We start from the raw sequence: 23,617 nt of genomic DNA on the forward strand, positions 1-23,617 counted from the left end.
TTGGCAAAATTTGAGCTCATTATTCCACTAGAACTGTATTGTCCAATACAGTAGCCACTAGCCACATCAGATATTTAAAATTAAATTATTTATTAAAATTTAATTATTTATTAATTTAGTTCACTATGCTGTACACCTTAAACTTATATAGTGCTGTATATCAATTATATCTCAATAAAACTGGAAGAAAAAAATGAATTTTAAAAAATTAATTTAATTAAAATTTAATTAATTAAAATTTAATAAAAATAAAAATTCAGTTCCTCAGTTATATTAACCACATTTTAAGTGCACAGTCACCACATATTGCTAGTGGCTACCATATTAGACAGCACAGGTATAGAACATTTTTTCATCATAAAAAGTTCTATTAGACGACACTGCTGCAGAATAGTGTTTGATTGTTCCTGTTACTTTACCATTTTTGATGGTGACTTTGAAAAAATGAGTCTCTCAGCAATAATAAACAATTTATATTGTATTACATAGAGGATTTTTGTTTGGTATAATTTAAGAAAGGGAACTTACTTCCAATCATCATCTTTAGTGTTCCAAGTATTTTATATTCACTACCTTAATAAATCTCCACTAATCCTATGTTATCATTGTCATTATACAAATGAGGAAAATAAGGTTAAGACAAGGCAAATGGTAGAATCAAAATGCAAACTCAGGCCTCTCTGGTCCAAATTCTACTATTTGATGCCTTCTGAAAATCACCACATGGTTACATTTTTTATCCAAGTAAAATAAGGATGGTCATTTTGGTGTACTCAGAAGATAATGACAGAACCTTCGAGACCCTTCAAGAAACTATTTGTATTCTCAAATGAACATTTATTTGTTTAGCTGATGAATATTTTGGTGGTCACATACTATTTTAAGAACTTGAGAGTTGCATTTATTTCCTTACCATCAAAAAACAAGTTCTGGCAGGAGCTATCAGTAACTTTCTAGTGGAACAGTGATCCCAAATCCATTCTAGATTTATCTTCATGGAAAAGCTGAGAGGCATAAAAGAAATAAATCTCAGTAATATTTTTCCAGAAGATGGATGCTCTTTTGGTTAAATTATACATTAGACAATGAGAATTCATGGAGACAAGATAATATAAATGATTTTGCAATTCATTTTAAAGATGACTTTTGAAGAAAGAACTGATACGTGATATTTAGTATTCTACAGAGAAGAGAAACATATAACAAAATTTAATTTTGTTCAAGTTTTGGTATAAAACTGTGGTCTTTGGTTTGTGTGACATTCTAACAAGCCAGGAATCTCCTCTTTAAACCACACAAACAAAAAATGAAAACATAGTAACTCTTGCACCAGAGGGCAATTGTTTTGCCTTTATCATTTTTTTAAACATCTTTATTGGAGTATAATTGCTTTACAATGGTGTGTTAGTTTCTGCTTTATAACAAAGTGAATCAGCTATACATATACATACATCCCCATATCTCCTCCCCACTGCGTGTCCCTCCCACCCTCCATATCCCACCCCTCTACGTATCCCACCCCTCACAAAGCACCGAGCTGATCTCCTTGTGCTATGCAGCTGCTTCCCAATAGCTATCTGTTTTACATTTGGTAGTGTGTATATGTCCATGCCACTCTCTCACTTCGTCCAGCTTACCCCTCCCACTACCCGTGTCCTCAAGTCCATTCTCTACATCTGCGTCTTTATTCCTGTCCCGCCCCTGGTTCTTCAGAACCATGTTTTGGGGTTTTTGGTTTTTTTTAGATTCCATATATATGTGTTAGCCTTACTTCACTCTGTATGACAGGCTCTAGGTCCATCCACCTCACTACAAATAACTCAATTTCATTTTCTTTTATGGCTGAGTAATATTCCATTGTATATAAGTGCCACATCTTCTTCATCCATTCATCTGTCGATGGACACTTAAGTTGCTTCCATGTCCTGGCTATTGTAAATAGAGCTGCAATGAACATTGTGGTATATGACTATTTTTGAATCATGGTTTTCTCAGGGCATATACCCAGTAGTGGGATTGCTGGATCATATGGTAGTTCTATTTTTAGTGTTTTTTTTAGTTTTTTTTTTTTTTTTTTTTTTTTTTTTTGCAGTACGCGGGCCTCTCACTGTTGTGGCCTCTCCCATTGCGGAGCACAGACTCCGGACGCGCAGGCTCAGCGGCTATGGCTCATGGACCCAACTGCTCCGCGGCCTGTGGGATCTTCCTGGACCGGGGCACGAACCCATGTCCCCTGCATCGGCAGGCGGACTCTCAACCACTGCGCCACCAGGGAAGCCCTATTTTTAGTTTTTTAACGAACCTCCATACTGTTCTCCATAGTGGCTGTATCAATTTACATTCCCACCAACAGTGCAAAAGGGTTCCCCTTTCTCCACACCCTCTCCAGCATTTATGTGTGTAGATTTTTTGATGATGGCCATTCTGACTGGTGTAAGGTGATACCTCATTGTAGTTTTGATTTGCATTTCTCTAATGATTAGTGATGTTGAGCATCCTTTCATGTGTTCGTTGGCAATCTGTATATCTTCTTTGGAGAAATGTCTATTTAGGCCTTTGGCCCATTTTTGGATTGGGTGGTTTGTTTTTTTGATATTGAGCTGCATGAGCTGCTTGTAAATTTTGGAGATTAATAATTTGTCAGTTGCTTCATTTGCAAATATTTTCTCCCATTCTGAGGGTTGTCTTTTCTTCTTGTTTATGTTTTCCTATGCTGTGCAAAAGCTTTTAAGTTTCATTAGCTCCCATTTGTTTATTTTTGTTTTTATTTCCATTTCTCTAGGAGGTGGGTCAAAAAAGATCGGGCTGTGATGTGATTTATGTCATGGAATATTCTGCCTATGTTTTCCTCTAAGAGTTTTATAGTGTCTGGCCTTACATTTAAGTCTTTAATCCATTTTGAGTTTATTTTTGTGTATGGTGTTACAGAGTGTTCTAATTTCATTCTTTTACATGTAGCTGTCCAGTTTTCCCAGCACCACTTATTGAACAGGCTGTCTTTTCTCCATTGTATATTCCTGCCTCATTTATCAAAACTTAGGTGATGATATCTGCCTGGGTTTATCTCTGGGCTTTCTATCCTGTTCCATTGATCTATATTTCTGTTTTTGTGCCAGTATCATACTGTCTCGATTACTGTAGCTTTGTAGTATAGTCTGAAGTCAGGGAGCCTGATTTCTCCAGCTCCGTTTTTCTTTCTCAAGATTGCTTTGACTATTTGGGGTCTTTTGCGTTTCCAAACAAATTGTGAAATTTTTTGTTCTAGTTCTTTGAAAAATGCCAGTGGTAGTTTGATAGGGATTGCATTGAATCTGTAGATTGCTTTTAGTATAGTCATTTTCACAATGTTGATTCTTCCACTCCAGGAACATGGTATAACTCTCCTTCTGTTTGTATCATGTTTAATTTCTTTCATCAGTTCCTTATAGTTTTCTGCATACGAGTCTTGTGTCTCCTTAGGTAGGTTTATTCCTAGGTATTTTATTCTTTTTGTTGCATTGGTAAATGGGAGTGTTTCCTTAATTTCTCTTTCAGATTTTTCATCATGAGTGTATAGGAATGCAAGGGATTTCTGTGCATTCATTTTGTATCCTGCTACTTTACCAAATTCATTGATTAGCTCTAGTAGTTTTCTGGTAGCATCTTTAGGATTCTCTATGTATAGTATCATGTCATCTTCAAACAGTGACAGCTTTACTTCTTCTATTCCAATTTGGATTCATTTTCTTTCCTTTTCTTCTCTGATTGCTGTGGCTATAACTTCCAAAACTATGTTGAATAATAGTGGCAAGAGTGGACAACCTTATCTTTTTCCTGATCTTAGAGGAAATGGTTTCAGTTTTTCACTACTGAGAACGATGTGGGATTGTCATATATGGCCTTTATTATGTTGAGGAAAGTTCCCTCTATGCCTACTTTCTGGAGGGTTTTTATCATAAATGGATGTTGAATTTTCTCAAAAGTTTTTTTCTGCATCTATTGAGATGATCATATCGTTTTTCTCCTTCAATTTGTTAACATGGTGTATCACTTTGATTTGTGTATATTGAAGAATCCTTGCATTCCTTGGATAAACCCCACTTGATCATGGTGTATGACCCTTTTAATGTGCTGTTGGATTCTGTTTGCTAGCATTTTGTTATGGATTTTTGCATCTACGTTCATCAGTGAGATTGGCCTGTAGTTTTCTTTCTTTGTGACATCCTTGTCTGGTTTTGGTATCAGGGTGATGGTGGCCTCATAGATTGAGTTTGGGAGTGTTCCTGCCTCTGCTATATTTTGGAAGAGTTTGAGAAGGATAGGTGTTAGCTCTTCTCTAAATGTTTGGTAGAATTCGCCTGTGAAGCCATCTGGTCCTGGGGTTTTGTTTGTTGGAAGATTTTTCCTCACAGTCTCAATTTAAACGCTTATGATTGGTCTGTTTATATTTTCTATTTCTTCCTAGTTCAGTCTTGGAAGGTTGTGCTTTTCTAGGAATTTGTTCATTTCTTCCAGGTTGTCCATTTTATTGGCATATAGTTGCTTGTAGTAATCTCTCATGATCCTCTGTATTTCTATAGTGTCAGTTGTTACCTCTCCTTTGTCTTTCTAATTCTATTGATTTGAGTCTTCTCCATGTTTTTCTTGATGAGTCTGGCTAATGGTTTATCAATTTTGTTTATCTTCTCAAAGAACCAGCTTTTAGTTTTATTGATCTTTGCTGCTGTTTCCTTCATTCTTTTTCATTTATTTCTGATCTGATCTTTATGATTTCTTTCCTTCTGCTAATTTTGGGTTTTTTTGGTTCTTCTTTCTATAATTGCTTTAGGTGTAAGGTTAGGTTGTTTATTTGAGATGTTTCATGTTTCTTGAGGTTGGATTGTATTGCTATAAACTTCCCTCTTAGAACTGTTTTTGCTGCACCCCATAGGTTTGGGGTTGTCTTCTTTTCATTGTCATTTTTTTCTAGGTGATTTTTGATTTCCTCTTTGATTTCTTCAGTGATCTCTTGGTTATTTAGTAGTGCATTGTTTAGCCTCCATGTGTTTGTATATTTTACAGACTTTTTCCTGTAATTGGTATCTAGTCTCATAGCGTTGTGGTTGCAAAAGATACTTGATACGATTTCAATTTTCTTAAATTTACCAAGGCTTGATTTGTGACCCAAGATATGATCTATCCTGGAGAATGTTCCATGAGCGCTTGTAAAGAAAGTGTAATCTGCTGTTTTTGGATGGAATGTCCTATAAATATCAATTAAGTCCATCTTGTTTAATGTATCATTTAAAGCTTGTGTTTCCTTATTTATTTTCATTTTGGATGATCTGTCCATTGGTGTATGTGGGGTGTTAAAATCCCCTACTATGTCTTTATCATTTTTTCAGGAAATTTATGGTGTATATTTATGCTCTACATCTACCCTCCTTTGCAAAGAATTATTACCTAGGTGAGAAGTTACCTTAGTTTTTAGGTTCCCATGGGAGAGTCACTGAAGTGTTAAGCTCCTAGTGTTAATCTTTGTTAGTGGGAAGGGTCTCCATACTTATGCTTGGGCCCCAGGAAAGTCTCTAAGTCATGGCAATTGTATTAGGTTTATATGACCATCCACCTCTGAAGTTATTAAAGCCATTTCAATTCCCATAGTACTGTTTTACCTTCATGAAAACTGTTTGTGTCAGTGCAGGAATGAAGGTTCTAAATGGATGGGGCCTTGATCACCACCAGCACGTTACAAATTTCAGAAGACTTACAGTTAGATAGCAAATATGTCAGAGGTAAATGTAATCTTTCAGTAGGATCTAAAGTGGTAAAGCCCATCCTGATTTTGTAATCAATGACTTGACAAACAGCACAGTCATCTCACAGCAGTTTGTTTTATGGGCATAGCAGCAAATGAGAAACATAAACGTTTGTAAAAGAAGAAATGAATTTGTTCTTCATATAAGAGCAGGTCATTCACTTTTTCCCCTAGTTTTTTTCCTAAGTATCTCCTCTAAGCCAGGGCTAGGCTGGCACTGGAGAGACAATGAAGAAATGGTCCCTGCTCACCGTGGACCTGATATTCTAATGGGATACATGACAAAAGTATATACAAAATGATACAATTAAAAATTGTCATAAGTTTTATGAAGGAAATTTACATGAATCCGAGAGAAGAAAAAATAAAGACTCATTTACTATATGTGGGGTGTTCAAGAGGGCTTTTCTGGGCACGTGGCATCTAATCTGACACCTGAAGGGTAAAGCAGGAACCAGCTTTGTGAACTGTGTTCTCCACAGAGGGAGCAACCTGTGCAAAGGCCATGAGGTGAGCTTATGTAGCTACACAGCTGCCACAGGCTTTCACAAGACCTTTTTTCCTGTTTTCATTTTTTTAAAAATATTTATTTATTTATTTATTTGGCTGCACCAGGTCTTAGTTGCAGCACTTGGGAGTTTCGTTGCTGCATGCAGGATCTTCGTTGCTGCATGTGGGATCTAGTTCCCCGACCAGGGATCGAACCCAGGCCCCCTGCATTGGGAGCGTGGAGTCTTAACCACTGGACTACCAGGGAAGTCCCAAGATCTTTTTTTATTTACAGAATCCTACTGATGACTCCTTTATGATATTGTAATAATCATAAATATTTGTTATATTGTTGCTTTCATGGAGAAATTTGAGGCTCTCCATTGAATTATGGTTATACAGTGAAACCTACTGTTTGGAAGTATTCATTCTTTCAGGCTTTGACAATCATCCCATGTACCTGTGATTGGGCGTGGTAGTAAAAGTTTATGTAATTTACTACGTTCAGGAAATGTTGCTCGTTGGTCCCCTACTAGACCTGAATCATTACACATATTTTCAGGGGTAGTGGAGAGAGATCTGTAAAATAGGAATGAATTTTTATTTTCTCTGATCTCAGCAAAGAACAGGCCTGGTCATTTTCAGTGTACTGATGTGTTATTCAAACCTTTGCCCAACCTATTCTGTTTATCTGAAGGCACAAAGTTTCTACTTCATAGTGTTTACTGAATGACTAGATGAGAAAAAAAAAAGATGAATGAAATATGGACACTAATATCTATGCCATATTTTAAACTCTTACTATTTTGGTAGGTATGTAGAGAAAGAATAGCCAAGTGATGCCGAAAGCTACAGAGCAGGCTCTGAAAAAAAAGAGGCCAAGGAAATGGAGAAAAAGCCCCATATGATTCTTTAAATCTGAATGAAATAATGATACTGGCCAAATGCAAAGGGTCTCACATAGAGGGGAGAACACAAGGCATCCTTAGGCCTAAAAGGGTCTCAGAGACCCGTGAAATTCTTATAAACCTCAGTCTCTAGGAAATAACAGCTATGCCACATAGCTGAACATTCAAGGAGGCTGTAAGTAGAGAGTTAGAGTTCTAGAACTTACTGATTCTTATTTTGATTTGTCTTTTAAAAAACTGTCTTTTATTTTTCTGACTTGTGGCTACTAAATGTCCATTATGAAAAGCTTATTTAAAAAAAACTCAGTTCTCTTTGCTTTGATTAGAGCCCAGGGATGGTATCTTAATGATAGCATCTTCTGGAAGTAGAAGCTTAATAAAGATGCAGTTTCTTGTACAGTGCTTCCTTTAAATTTCCACTTTGATACTTGGCATCACTGGGAAGCATGATTTATGAAAGCACATTCTTACCCAATGAGAACAGTCCCACACCACCTGTTTGCCTGACTTGTTTCCCAAGAACTAGGGGAGAATCACCAAAGGATCCAGCAGTCCTCACCCTTGTGCAGAATTGGACCAAGGGCTTTTCTTTCATCACGGTTGAGTCTTGGATCCCAGGAACTTTTACAGCTTACTTGAACTCTTGCAGATTGCCACAGCGTTCCTCTAAGGAATGAGACTCAGAGCATTAAGACACTATATTCAAAAAGTGACACCTAAGTTTACCTAACACAGATTCTTGCCTCATCAGAACTAAGACTGATTGAGAAACTGTGCTGAATGTCATAAACATTGGTTTGTATTCAACTTGGCATGAGGGCTCAGACCCTGAGAGCTGCACCAACCGCATGGCACTGCGGGGCACACAGCTCTCCTGCAAAACTCGTCTTTGGCTGCACGGATTAAATAATGGTTTGGCCTTGCTTTGGTGTCTTTGACCCCTTTCAGGCAGTCAACATATTTCTTGACCCCTAACTAAATGGAAAATACAGTGGGATTCAACTCTCTTTGTTTCCACCTCTAATTGAGGGATTAAGACACACAGACCTTTAAGGAAGGGAGAGAACTGTAAAAATGCTAAATAAGAATAAAAGAAGATCGTAACATGAAATGACATAAGGGAATTAATTATTATGTGCAAAGGACTGACATAAACTGTAGCTGAGGGGATCGGTAGAGGGAGGAGATGTGCCTGGATCCCAGAGTAGCCTGAGCAGGTTCATAGATGAAGTCAGATTTGATTTGGGCCTTGAATAGGCCAGTAGTTCTCAACCTTTCCTGGTCAGGAAGGCCGTCTGGGGAGGCTCCCAACCTTTCCTGGATGTGAGGGCCATTTGGAGAGGTTTTTAAAGAAGGCCAAGTGAGAGATCCAGGACAGGTGTGAAAGAGGAGTGAGGGTGCTATGAGAAGGAAAAGAAGTTTGAAGAAACAAGGCTTGTTTGGTTGCAATAAAAAAAGTCGTGTAAGAGGAGAAAAAAGAGAGAAGGCAGAAAAGTCAGGTTTCATCTGATTTTTAAATAACCTTGTGTGCCAGGCCAAGGAACTTTGGAAACATATTTGGCCTAGGATAACGGGGTATATTTAGCTTCAACACCTGACTTTCACAGCTGGAGAAGGATGTTAGAATTCCTCTGTATCACATAACTCCTCACTTCCCACTTCCACTCCCTGCTTGGAAGCTTAAGTTTGAGAGAAATTAAGTGTATATACGTGCTAACACTTCACCACTTTCTCATTCTCTCAGATACAGGATTCCGGCTGTCGCTATTGGGATGTGGTGATTCATACAGAAGTACTGCTGTGTGGGATTCCCCTGAGTAGCAGCCAGCAGGAGGCACCCCTGAGGCAGCAAAGCTAGCGTCCCCAACAGAGTAACCACACTGTGCCCTCATCCTGTTTACCTAGGATAAGGGGACTCTGCACTGGTACTTCCTGAATAACACAGATGCGGATGATAGCTAGCTAGCTCGCTAGCTAGAGATTTTTTTTTAAGAAAGCCACCTAATGTGAAGGAAATGGTTAGTTTCCAGCTAGCATTTAATAAGATTCTTTGCAAATAAAATTCTATTGGCTCTTAAGAGAAGATAAATTTTATACCACTGAATGAATTATTCAGAAACTTGAACACAGCACATTAACCATAAATCTCTGCTTATACATATAACTTAAAAGACAATTTTAAGTAAGTTTGTGTTTTAGCATTAAATGTATTGCCTCAAAACTGGCTAGAAGCTTAGCATTTTTGGGATGAACAAGAGCTTTGGACAGGTTTATGATGTACATAGGGGAAAACACACACATACACACACACACATATCCTGGAAGCAACTGAAATCCTCCTCCTATGCTTCTTCCTCTGAATTGAAGTTTAAAGACTATGGGCACTTGTGGTGACCTGTGCCGGATGCTTCGGTTTCTGCCGAAGCACTGAATAGCTGCAGGCTAGACAGGGCAGTCTTTTGCCCAAACCTCAGTGATGTGGGGACTTGAGCCCTGCTGCTTGATCCATTGAAATAGGAGAACTAAGACTTAGCAGAAACCCAGGTTCTGACTGTGACCTCTACTCTTTGTTTCTATTTTACATTTCTAGCTGCTTTTTCTCTGACCCATTTTTTGTCTTTTATACGTAGATTTACTCAGGTGCTTTCTTGTCTTATGTCTTCTTTACTGTCACTTGCAAAGTTATCTGTTTATTCTATTCCACATGCAGCTGACCCCCAAATTTGTGTCCAGCCCTCATCTATTTTCAGATCCCCAAGAAGGATTAATAAAAAATAACGACATCTAGGGCTTCCCTGGTGGCGCAGTGGTTGAGAGTCCGCCTGCCGATGCAGGGGACACGGGTTCGTGCCCCGGTCCGGGAAGATCCCACATGCCGCGGAGCGGCTGGGCCCGTGAGCCATGGCCGCTGAGCCTGCGCGTCCGGAGCCTGTGCTCCGCAACGGGAGAGGCCACAACAGTGAGAGAGACCCGCATACCGACAAAAAAAAAAGACATCTAGAAAATTTCTGTAAAACAAAGGTAAAGAGAAAAATGTTAAAAAGCAGCCAGAAGGGGGAAAAGTTACATTCAGGAAAACCACAGTAAGAATAACAACTGACTCCTCAGAAACAATGAATTTATATCCAAGATGGGTACTATTTCCTACCTTATAGGGCTTATATGAGAATTAAATGAGTTAATATTATAAATCACTTAGAATAGTATCTGGCACAGAGTAAATTCTAAATAAGAGTTTGTTATGTAAAGTAAAAACTACATGGCAGTTGGGACTGTAAATCGTTACAACCTCTCTTGGAAAAAAATTGCCTGAAGCAAATGGGACAACACCAAACATTGTAACTTATGTGGCATTTACTTTCTTCTTCATATTTTTCTATAATCATGCACTACTAATATTACTAAAACAAGACAATTTTGATGGAAAGTATGCTCCACAAAAACAGGGAATTTGTGTAGTTCACTGCGTACCTCAGCACCTAGAAGAGTACCTCCATAACCTGTAAATTAGCTCACACCATGGATATGAGAAAATCTTTTCTTGAAAATAATTTGTAATGTATATGTTGCCGCTATGTAGACAAGAAAGAAAAGAGGACAAATAATAAAAGTTTAGACCCATTTAAATCCTTAAAATTTGAAATTGGGTTATTTACAGAGATATAAATAATTCTGCAAATGCTTGTATCTGTAGTGCAGATATCAGCCCTTTAATTTTCAAAAGACCCCAGGGAGGAATATAATAGCATCATTTGGTTCCCTTTTTCCTAAAAGCTTTAGTGTTTCTTATCATTCAGATACAGAAAACTTCTTTTTCCTTTTGGGGGGTTAAACATTCAAGCCAGATTTAGAAACCTAGAAGTCTGAAATGTTTAGGATCAAATCATTTATTATTATGGTACTTACTACTCATTACAAATCAAGAGTTTTAGAGCTAGATGGGCACTTAGAGATCATCATGCCTGCACATTACAAATGAGCAAACTGTGCTCAGTGAAGTTACAGTGCTAACTGGAAACAGAGCTGGGGCTAGAACCCAGGGCTCTTCTTTAACATTCAAGGTTAGTTCTTAATGGACTCTGGCCTTGGCAATTTTTCTTTAAAGGTCTCCCTTACTTTCTCCCTTTCTCTATTAGATTATCCTTGGTAATGGATGTCAGGGATAGGGTTAGATCAAGAGTAGTATTCTGTTGGGGAATACAGTGGAAAGCTTAGACTAGTTTCTTCCCATAAATTGAAAGCAATAGGAATCCTATGGGTAAATTTCTTTGAGCATACAGGGAAGATTTTTAATTTGCAGTAATCCTAAAGGGAGATAGAGTTTGTTCTCATAAATGACTTGCTATATTTCTCTATTCATCTAATGGATAACTTTGACATTAATATGGAGAACTCTACAACTTGAACTTAAAATCAAGGACTTTTTACTATTTATTAGTACTTCCTTCAGGAAAATGGTGATTTACCTATTAAAAAAGTAAAAAATCATTTATGACTAGTTAAGTGCACATTTTTTTCTCCATGCATCAGTATTTCCTTTCTTTAACCTCTGTCCTATCTCCTAATTAGGATTTCTGGAGACTGACTGATATATTTTGAACACTAAGTGACTGTTTTCAATTAGAAAAATGCAAATATCCTAACTACTTATTAATTCCATCTCTTCAAAATATATTCAAGCTGAGCCGAAATTTAACTGCCCTAAATACCCCTTCTACTTTATTTACTTATTTTGGCTTTCCACTCTATGAAATTATTTTAGACACTTTGTTTCTGCTGCATGGTCTACCTCCAGCCAGTTTTCTCCCCTGTCTACCTCTAAGGTCAGGCTAGAAGGTATGTAAAAAGAATGATATGTCTGTATATGTCTGTCTTTATTTGGTATAAAGAATGATACGTCATTACTGTTACCACCAATATTAGAAAATGAGTTTGTTTTAGGATCAACGTGAGTAGTAACCTTTTATTTTAAATGGGGGGAAAAAAAACTAGAGATGACACCCAGGGAAGTATTTTAGGTTTTCTATGTTTGCTTTTATTATCTGACCCTCTTCACCTTCATCACCCAACTGTCATAAGAAAACCTGTCTCTGATCATCATAAACTCTTTTAATCTATTTGAACTTTTCCCCATTGTCCTGGGTAGAGACTGAATCATAATTCAACCATAGTGATATTTCATTGTTTCCATTGTTAAAGAGAAGTTATCCCGACACTTGTTAAAAATGGCGAGGAAGACTTTATTCCAGAGTCTTGCAGTAGGGGAGAGAGGTTGAACTCAACTCCAAGTACAAACTGGGATGAGTAGGACTTCATAGCTGGCGACAGGATGAGGGAGAGGATGACAAATTACTAAGAGGAGCTTGTTAAGATATTAAGGTGGGGATGAGGAAGGGAACTTAGTTAGATACCAAGGTGGAGGAAAAGGAGCTTGATTGGATCTCAAGAGTGGGGAGGGGCTTCCCTGGTGGCACAGTGGTTGGGAGTCCGCCTGCTGATGCAGAGGGCGCGGGTTCGTGCCCGGGTCCGGGAGGATCCCACATGCCGCGGAGTGGCTGGGCCCGTGAGCCATGGCCGCTGAGCCTGCACGTCCGGAGCCTGTGCTCCGCAACGGGAGAGGCCACGGCAGTGAGAGGCCCGCGTACCGCAAAAAAAAAAAAAAAAAAGAGTGGGGAGGATTCTCAATAAACTGGCTAAGCAGAATTCTTTTCTAAAACTGGGTTCAGCAGGTCAAGGTCGAGACCTGGTCAAGAAGAGGGCTCAGAGGAGCCTGACTTTAGTCAGGCTTGGTCAAGGAGGGAGTCTATGTGACAATAACCTTTCTACATTTGGATTTACCCACTAATAAGGCCCAATTTAGAATGCTACAGATACTGTGCTAGTCCTTTTATATCTCTGGAAAATAAGCTCCATTATCATTCATAATGCTATTATAGATGAGTGGAACCAGTGTCTTCATTAGCACAGAATCTTTTAGCACAGCTGCCCACACACTGACAATTTGTTCCAAATGAAATATAGGAAATCTGATCAACCTCAGAGGATGATGAGAATATTTGTAATATTTACATTGTGCTATTTGCCGGGCACTACCCTGGAATATTTAAGTAAATTAATCAGGTAAACCCTCACTGCAATCTTCTGAGGTAAGTACTATTATTATCCTCATCCCAGGACTGCAGGCAGAGAAACTGAAGCAGTTACAAAACATGTCCAAAGTTACTTAATTAAAATATGTCAGGGTTGCGATTGGAACCTAAGCAACATAACATTTGAGATGGTGCTCTTAACCTCTGTGCGTTCCTGCTCCTGTGAAATCTCTTGCCCTCTCTTTCCCCAAGCAAACACAGAGAGCTGGGAGTTGGGTGAAGGGGCAGTGGAAGGGTATATATTTGTGGAAGTCCATGTATTTTGGTGCATTCTTCACATTCAGAACCCTTTCTGTCTACCACCTAGTGCAGTGCTTAAGATAGCAGGTCACTGGTAATTTTTATTGTTGGATGAACGATGACTGAATAAATATCTAGATGATATTCAGTTCCTGATTATCAGTGAGATAATCAAATTTATGCTTCTCAAACTCTGGCACACCGAGGGCTGCAATGGCCACATTTTAGGACAAGAAGGCATTTTCTGCATTTCAAAATACACAGGTGATTGCAGCTGTCCATGGGATCCCAGCCCACAGAGTCTTCCAGTGTCTGCTTGGGGTGAGCTGGACCTCAGGCACATGGATATAACAGTGCAAGGAACCTTTCTCTCCTGAGGTTTTAGATCTCCCCTGAAATCTACCATTGCTCTTTAGACCTGATTTAAATTCTTCTGCCACATTTCCTGCTCAACCCTTACTCATACCTTCTTGTCCTAGAGAAACCTGAAGCCAGAGAAATAAGACAAAAAAGTAAGAGGAAAACAAGAAATGAACGAAGTCCCAGATGTTGCTAAAGTTATTGGTAGGAGTGACAAGCTAAATGAGTCTTGTGGTGACAGACTGGTTCTTTTATTTCATTTTCACTTTTCTGTGGTCTCCATTCTAGCTCATCAGAACTCATTTATCCTGAGAAATCAATGGCTAATTTCCTGTGAGGTAGAATCAATAAGTCTGCAATGTTCTACATTGCTTAAACTTGAGTGCTTGGTTCACCTGGAGCTGTGAAATACGAGTCAAATAATTGTTGCAAGTCATTTAAGCGTTTGAATGAAGAAAAATTGCTTTTCACTATGACTGCATGGCGTGAAATGCTGAACTTTTTGTGGAGGCTGGGAATGGGTGGATGGGGGTGGGGATGGCTTTCCCAGTCTCTGAAATTCAATTCTGGCCTGAGTGTGTGCATTACCAAGTGTCACTTTGGCGCATCTGGTGCAGGTTTATAGTCTAAGAGCTTTCATATGGGGTTTGAACATAAATTACAGTAGCAGGGAACTTGAGAGCTCCAGGAAGGAATATGATATTTCAGGTGCATTTGATCACTTTATTGAATTTGCCTGGAAAAAATCATTTAAAAAAATTTAATTTGCAGACTCAGAGCCGAGGTTATTCATTCCAGCTCATGCCTGACAATAGATTTGTGTGTGTGTGTGTGTTTTCATTAAATAAGCAACTCCAAAGTGCTCAAAAGGCTGCTTGTTCTACTCTGCTGAGTATGGGGGAATTGGACTGGGGCCTTCATTCTATAAACATTTCACCAACATTTTTGCTTCAACTGGCCTCTCCGCGGGACACGTTCAAATTGTATACATACCAAAGTAATGATTTATTAGATTCAAGTGGCGTTTTAAAAGGATATTAATAGTATACTTAAATTGCAAAGTGGAGTTAGCACGATAGTATGAGAGACGTATGATTGTAATGACTAACTGAAGGGTCACCAACTGAGTGCTTAGTTGCCTCATGTTCTTTTTTGAAAGAAAGAGATATAAAAATAATGTTAATTAAGAAGTAATCAGTTAACTTTGTAAATAAAAAACTTTGGGGCGAGTTTCTTACCCTCTTTGAGCCTCAGTTTTCTCATCTGTAATAATCATGCCTGCCTCGAAGGCTTGTAGGATGAAATGGGATAACACCTGTGGAGCCCTTACCAGAAGGCTTGGCACAGAAAGTCTTAGCTATTGTTATGATTGTTATTGCTATTGTTAGTCAAAGTTCAGGCTGTTAGGACAGCTCCAGTTATGTTATACTCTAAACAATTAGCATACATTTTTTTCCAGTGGGATAATTGGATGGAGGGGTTCTTGGAATGCTCTATAATAATAATGTCAGTGGGAACTCACATAGGACTCTGGCCTTTCTGGCCACCCAGTAGGAATGTAGGACAAATGCTGAGGTGGAAATTGTAAGATAAGCAGCAAGAGTTAATGAAGGCCATCATACTCTCCCTGGAGTGGGGCCATTACAGCTTTGCTCAGCAACCGTCACATTCGTGCACTTTCAGGCACCTGAAGACCTCACCTTATGTCAACTCCAAAAATAATTGCAGCTTCCCTTATTTCCAAACTGAATAATGTGAGAAGGTGAAGAGGCACGTGCTTTACCCTAGAGAATACGTAGTCAAGGGCCTCTTACTAGTTTCATGCAGAAGGAAACAAGCTCTGGAGACAGAGCTCCTGGGCTCAAATCCCTGTTCTTGTCCTATTATCAGACTTGCACAGGTTACTTAAGCTCCCTGAGATGAGAGTCCTTATTTGTCACCTCATGTAGTTATTGTAAGGATTATATGAAAAAATAATTGCATGGCACGTGGGACATTTTCTGCAACAGTAAGTCTCAGTGTTAGTGATTCACTGATTTCTTAGGTTGGATGATATTTGCACTGAGCAGTGTTAAAAAAAACTGAGGTATATTAGACTTTTAAGAGTTTATTTGAGCAAAAATCAAGTCGAATGAGGCAGCACCAAAGCATAAGTGATTAGAAGCCCTCCTTTAACTGGCGGGCAGGGGAAAGACTTTGATAGACAAGAGGTGGAAGCAGAGCAAGGAAACTGATGCTATAGCTTAAGCCATTGCATTGTTTGAGAAAGCCTAGTTGGCTGTTTGTCACTGGTTGTCCTTAGGTTTTGCTTTTTTAACTTTGAGGCAATAAGGACTGAAGTTTTGCTTTGCTTTTGTAAGCTACTAAGCCTTTAAAGCCACCTCAGTCTAGTGGCCTCCTTGTTTAGCTAATTTAACAGATGTTCGAGATCATTCTGGTTTTATTATATGGTTTCCTCTATGAGTTAAGTTGCCTCAGAGTAAGGGAATTGGGAGAAAGGGGAATTAGAAGTCTTATTCTCAAAACCCATAGACAAGCCTCTGGACTTGCTTCATTTATTAATTTAATAGCATAGGATTGGAGAATTATCTTCAGGATTTAAATGGTTGCCCTTTTCACTTCTAATGGTGAAGGTTCAAAAAGTACTGGGACAAGCTCTTCGTTACTAAAGTAGCTGTAAGGTGTCAATTGGCAAAAGTTCATATGCAAATTTTGCTCTGGAAAAAGATTTACAATTTTCCAAATTATTGTGGGAACACAAACATGTTTATGATGGTGAGTTTCTTCTAAAATGAAATTCTAATCCATCCAAAATCATTTAAATTTAGTATTGTGGAATAGAGATATATTTTCTTTCCATCTTTTCAGAGAGTGTGGATATCTGTCTAATTTTCACATTTTTTTTCATTCCACCTTGAAATCATTTTAGTCCTAGTCCCATTCTGGCTTGGAGCCAGTGGGTGGAGCCTCTAAATTCCTCTAAGCAGGTATTTTGAATAGTGATACAGAACACTACTAAATTATTTTAGAGAAAAATGGCACCATCTGGGAAGACGACAGAGGTAACCAAGCGGAGCTCCATACAAAAAGCATGATGAGGCGGCTTATTTGAAAGAACATAGAACATACTGAATTATTTTTGAAAACTAATTTTACTTAGATCTTTACAAAATAAGATTAGAAAATAAAATTTAAAGCAAACACTACTTTCCCCCTTTATAAAGAGATTATTTTTTCTATCTTGGTGAGGAATGCAAGATCCTTAAAGTGTGGCAGTGCCCAGATTCCTTCAGGGCACCCTATGTGCTGTAATTGTTATAAATTCTGATTTCTGTTGTTTGTCAACAGATTTGGCCTCTTAGTTGCTAAGAGTTGAAGACATTTTGATTGGCAATATTAAAAAGGAGTTAATAGAAAATTTTAAGAAGATAATTTAAATTAAAGAAAATAGAAACATTTTAATGAGGATCTCTGAAACAAAACATTGCCAATATAAATGGATAATGGTTTATCTATTATCTCCGATACAGTGATTTCTTATTATCTCTTTAACTCCTAATAATTAACATGCATTCTCCTTTTCATCTTTCTCAGGGCTGATGAACAATGAATGGATAATTTTAAAGTATGAGTAAGAAGTAGTAGAAATTCTTTCGTAATTGATTCTCTATTGAGCAGATACTCTATGTATTTATAGAATTTGCCCCAAGACTTTCTGCATCATCCTTTTTGTTTTTTTACCTTTTACACAGGGATATTACAACTGATTGTCTCTAGGCAGTTTTATCTGGGCAGATTGCTTTATTAAGCAAACAATTTTTCAAAAACACTATGAAATAAGAACTTCTAGTGTCAGCCAAGGAAACATCTGAAAAAGCGGCATTTTCTTGACTGCAGGAAAAAATGTCTTTTCCTAAGAATATTTATGGTGCATTTAGTTTTCCAGGGAAATTAACATCTGCCCTGTTCTACACTTAACACTAGGACAGAATAATAGCCACAAACTGTGTATATTTCATTGTTATACTTTGCTAAGATCAATAAAATTGGTTTCTATTTTGTTTTCTTTTAGAGTGGGTTTTTCAAACCTCATTACCTTTACTAACCTAATTTATATTCTCCTCAGAAAATATTATAAAAGTTCTACATTTCCAACTTTGATATTGGTTGTTTTGTTTCCAAATGAAACAAAATAGTCAGGATTTTTAGTTTTAAAATATTGGGGTGATATCTGGTTTTTTTTTTTTTAATTCGGAAAAGTGGCACCCTTTCTCAGGATTACATTTACTTTAAAGGTTTAAATTTTAAACAAGTTATTATTTTTTAAGTATTATGATATCAAAAAACTTTGAGAAACTTGCTATAAAATTTGGTTATTTTTGTAGTGATTCATTCCAATTTCTCTCCATCATATTCTGGCAGAAAATCTTAATCTTTCCTGAAGTGTGGATATCGCTGGTTGGCATCTGCAGCATCTTAGAGTGAAACTCATAAAAGAATGTCTTTATCTGGAGCAGAAGAAAAACACAGAGACTATTAAGGTTTTCTTTCTTCATTTGCAGAAACTCAGCAATGTTCTTTCTGTAGTTACTTAGTTTTGACATTCTTTGCAGTTAGGTCAACAATGGTTGTTTTTAAAAACGTTTCCACCCATGATTGAATATAATCTAAAGCCCATCTTCCCCACTGCGTACGGCATGCTGAGCTTTCCTCTGTGGTTTACCTGAGTATGCTAATTTATATATTTTGTAATTGTAATCTGTTTTTAATTCTTCTAATGACGAGAAACAAAATAAAGTGTGAGGTTCCTGAGAGGTATCTGGCATATTTTTCCAGATTCAAATGAAGAACTCAGGTCCAAGTCCTGCAAGTGGTCCAGATGGGCAACACTACTCTAGCAATCCTACTATAAATTCATGTTGTACCTGCTGACAGCTACATCTCTCAACTTAAAGAAAATACAATGAAAAATAAAGTAGTCCTGAGCAACAAAAATAAATTGTTTAATGAAGTAAAGATGTCAAAACTTTAAAAAAATTTTTTGAGCCTTTTATTTTATTTATTTACTTATTACTTGAAGTATAGTTGATTTACAATGTTGTGTTAGTTTCAGGTGTACAGCACAGTAATTCTTTCATATTCACACACACACGTATATATATGTATATATATATTTTTTCAGATTCTTTTTCCCTTATACGTTATTACAAAATATTGAGTATAGTTCCCTGTGCTAATCCCAAACTTCTAATTTATCCCTCCTCCCCTTCCCCCTTTGGTAACCATAAGTTTGTTTTCTATGGCTGTGTGTCTATTTCTGTTTTGTAAATAAGTTCATTTGTATCATCTTTTTTAAATCCGACATATTAGCAATATCACATGATATTTGTCTTTCTCTGTCTGGCTTACTTCACTTAGTATGATAATCTCTAGGTCCATCCATGTTGCTACAGATAGCATTATTTCATTCTTTTTTATGGCTGAGTAGTATTCCATTATATGTATATGTGTGTGTGTGTATCACATCTTCTTTATCCATTCATCCGTTGATGGATATTTAGGTTGCTTCCATGTCTTTGCTATTGTAAATAGTGCTGCAGTGAACATTGGGGTGCATGTATCTTTTTCAAATTAGAGTTTTCTCAGGTATATGCCCTGAGGAGTGGGATTGCTGGGTCATACGGCAACTCTATTTTTAGTTTTTTGAGGAATTTCCATACTGTTTTCCATAGTGGCTGCACCAATTTACATTCCCACCAACAGTGTAAGAGGGTTCCTTTTTCTCCACACCCTCTCCAGAAACTTTTCAAAGAGACCATATTCATTTGTTCATTCATTCATTCAAGAAATCTTTATTGAGTGCCTACCAAGTGCTGAGCTCTGTACTAAATTTTAAGGATACGGTGTTGAGAAGAAGCAGGTAGCATTTCTGCCCTCAGGGAGCTTAAAGCCTAGTTAGGGGGCAATTTTAATCAATATATCTTAAAGATAAGTGTACAATTACAGCTGTGGTAAGTGCTAACAGAGGAAGGTACACGGAAAGAGTTCAATTACAGATTAGATTGAATATGGAAGGTCAGGGAAGAATTTTCAGTGGGGGTGGCAATTGAACTGACATCTGAAGGATGACTGAGGGTCGATAAGACAAAGATGGGCTGGAGAACATGCCAATAAAGTGAACAGCATTCATCATGTGGTCATTCTATGTGTCAGGGCTATTCTTGGTGCTGAGCATACAGCAGTGGACAAAATAAATTCCCTGCCCACGTGGGGCTGACTGGGGACAGAAACAGACTATAAACAGATGACAAAATAAATATAAATGTTGTCAGGAGGTTATAAGTGCTGTGAAGAAAAATAAAAAGTAAGCTGAATACAGAGTGCAGGTGTGGAGGTGAGGTGGATATTTTATAGGGGAGGGTCTGGGGGAAGGTCTCCCTATTAAGCTACCTTGAGCTGAAATGGGAAGGTGAGGCAGCAAGTCATGCAGTTATGGGTGAAGGAGGCCTCTCTGGGCGCAGGGAAGAATGAGAGCCGAGGCCTGGGGTAGAGCACCCTTGGGCATGTTCTAGGAGCTGAAAGGACTGTGTCTAAATGTGTGGGGTGGGAAGGTGGGTGCAGTGCATTAGATGCCATCAGAGGGGTAATGGGGCCAGGTCATTCAGCACCTTTTATGCGAATGAGAAAGGCAGCCTTTAGAGAGTCTAAGCCTAGGTGTGATAGACCTGACATGCCTTTGAGAAGGATCGCTCAAGCTAATCTATAGAGAATAGACTGTTAGTGGAGTGGATTAAGGGTAAGGGAAGCAAGAACCACTTAGAGGCTATTATGATAATGGTTTGAACCAATTTCATACAAACAAAGGTGGTGAGAAGTGGTCAGAACCTGAATATACTTTATAGACAGAGCTGATGGGATTTGCTAAGGATTGGATGTAGAGTGTGGGAAAAAGACAGTCAAGGATGGCCTCAATGTCTTTGCACTGAGTAACACGAAGAATCAAGTTTTTATTTACTGAGATGGAGAAGATTAGGAGAGAAGCAGGTCGGGAGAGGTGGATCAGGGGCTTGTTTTGAGGCATGTTAAGTTAGGGATGCCCTTAGACTTGTGCCAAGTCCTGTGGTGGGTAGAGTTTGACATGTTTGATTAACTGAAAGAAGACAGTGAGTCTGAGCAAAGCTGGTACAAGAGACATATCGTGTGATGTGCTGGTAGGGCAGGCTGTGGTCAAACCACATCAGACGTGGAAGGTCACCTTGGAGATTTCAGCCTGAATGCTAAAAGCAATGGGAAGACATGAGTTATTTAGGGATATTTAAGCGTATCAGATGTTCATTTCCAAATCGAAACTGACTGCAGTGTGGCAAAGTTATTGGAGTTGGGGATTGATGTGGGTAAGATTGAATGCAGGAAAACTTACAAGTAAACACAACAGTCCCGAAAAGATGTTGTGGTAGCTTAGGTCATGTGGTGATGGTGGACATGGAAAGGCAGGCGATTAGACAAATTCAGAAGACAACTGTCAGGACTGGGTGACGAGTGCCCATGGAGGTGAGAGAGAAGGAAGTGTCAAAGCCTTCAGGCTTATACAATAGGATGGACAGCGATTTAATTCAAGAATACAGGACAAACCGGAATAAGAGCCAGTCTTTAAGGGAAAGATCATAAGATTAAGGTGCCTTTGTGATATTGAAGTGGAAATGTCAAGTAAGCTGTTGTGGACCGTGTTTGAATCTCAAGGATGGGGTCTAGGCAGGAAAGATTAATTTGTGAGAGATATTCCAAAGCTGAAAGGAAGGATAGTTTTGAGTGTGGCAGATTGATATGCAAGAGAGGGAAGGGATAATCAATCATAGAGCTCTCAGAGAAGACTGGAGGAGATGAAACCCAAATGCAAATAGAGAGATGAGCCCCATATAGGAAGAGAGGCGGCTTTTCCCTCTATTGACAAGGATGGGCACAGATACAAGAAGATTTATTTGTGTGCTTCATTCACTCGACAAATATACATTGTGCACCTATCATGTGCCATGCACAGCTCAAATGGCTGACGATACAGAAATAAAAAAGAAACAACCTTCCCCATCAAGGATCTCTCAGTCAAATAGGAGAGATTACACAGTATAGCAACAGAAGAGAGTTTATGAGAGCCATGGGAGTACTGCCATGGTTGGATATACACCCTGGCACTTTGGGGACACAGATTTTTTCACAAGTCAGAGAAGAGATGGGTATGATATTATGACCTATGATGCTGTAAAAAGGCATATCTTGAGGGGGTTTAGAACCTGAATCCAAGAATTCAGATTTTGCAATTTATCCCTGGGAAGAGACAAATGCTGTTTCCAATACAAGGCATGGGTCCCAGGATTGAACTAATTGTTTGCAATTCTAGGCTAAGATTTCTTCAAAGACATATCTCATCGAATTTCTCATTGAAAACTAGAGGAAAGGACTCAGACTGTTCATGTCTTCAAGCTTCCAACAATTCCAGGGGTCTACACTGACCTTGAACCAGCTTCAACCTGGTCCCATCCTTTTCACCCTTGGCTAACATCCAAATTGCAAACCTTTCCAGTCATCTGTCCTTTCCCAAACTCTCATCAGGTTCCCTTGTGCTTTCTTCCCTTCCTCATAGTCTTTTCTCTCCCCTGCATCACTCTACCCTCATCTTTCCAATAATGTTTGTGGAGGCCCTCTACATCTTTACTGAACTTTGAATATGCAATTAGGAGCTATCTCAAATACTTTGTTCATTCTTTCCCATCATCAGAAGGATGTTCAGCATTCTTTTAAGTCCTAAACATTATACCTCCAGACATCTTTTAAGGCTTCATTTCCATCCCTAATCAGACTAGACTACATAATTTTTAACCATTGTCCTAAACCGTTTTCTTAAACCATACACTCCATTCTCTTGCTATCTTCCATACTTTACCTCCAAAATCCAAGTCCTGGAAGAATTCTAATGTCCACCTTCTTTGCACCTGTTCATGCACCACCAGGCACAGCTGTGGAAAATTGTACATGTGTGCAGATTGATGCCAGTAATTATCTCCTAATTTTGGCTAGACCCTCATTCTTACTTAGCTGTACTCTGCCTGCCCTGATCATCTCCTCAAAATTCTTATAACAGCTCCTTCACTTCTTTACCATCCTCCTCAAACCCTCTAACCCACAATTTTCCATGCCATTTTCAGCTCATGACTTCCCTTCCTATTTCAAAAGGAAATGGAAGCCTTAAAATAGGAATTTTGTCAATTTATCCTTTCAGGAGGATACCTGCATGCATTTATCTATATTTACACCAAATTAGTATATGTCTCACCTCCTGCCAAAAGTTAACTCTTGAACTTGACTCTGGGTTGCGTTTGCAATTCTCTCATCTCACTGGGATTTCTCTATCAAAGTTCTACAGTATTTTAGGCAGTAGGAAAGACGTTTATAGAGAAGCTGGGTAAGATTAGTAGACTAGAATGAAAATAAAGATCCTGAGTCAGGATGACAGGTGTTGGAATTTTTAAAGTGCAAATTAGGATATCTCATCATATTTTCCCTGTAGTACATGATGGGGATGCAATTTTAGCAGCTTTGCGTGTTGTGGAAATGCACCTTTATGCACCTCTCAGTATTTTTCCATAAGACTCATCCACTTGAAAACTGACTATTACTGAGTCACTTCCTCCAGTAAGTCC

At 38.4% G+C, this 23,617-nt stretch overlaps 1 protein-coding gene across 3 annotated transcripts in view; it reads left to right on the top strand.

Moving 5' to 3' along the window:
- The window catches only part of FAR2 (fatty acyl-CoA reductase 2), a 138,455-nt gene that overhangs the window by 43,827 nt on the left and 71,011 nt on the right, over positions 1–23,617 (top strand). The gene's annotated exons all lie outside the window — the stretch shown is intronic.

This window comes from Orcinus orca, chromosome 11, assembly GCF_937001465.1.
Source record: "Orcinus orca chromosome 11, mOrcOrc1.1, whole genome shotgun sequence".
Classification (NCBI taxonomy): Eukaryota; Metazoa; Chordata; class Mammalia; order Artiodactyla; family Delphinidae; genus Orcinus; species Orcinus orca.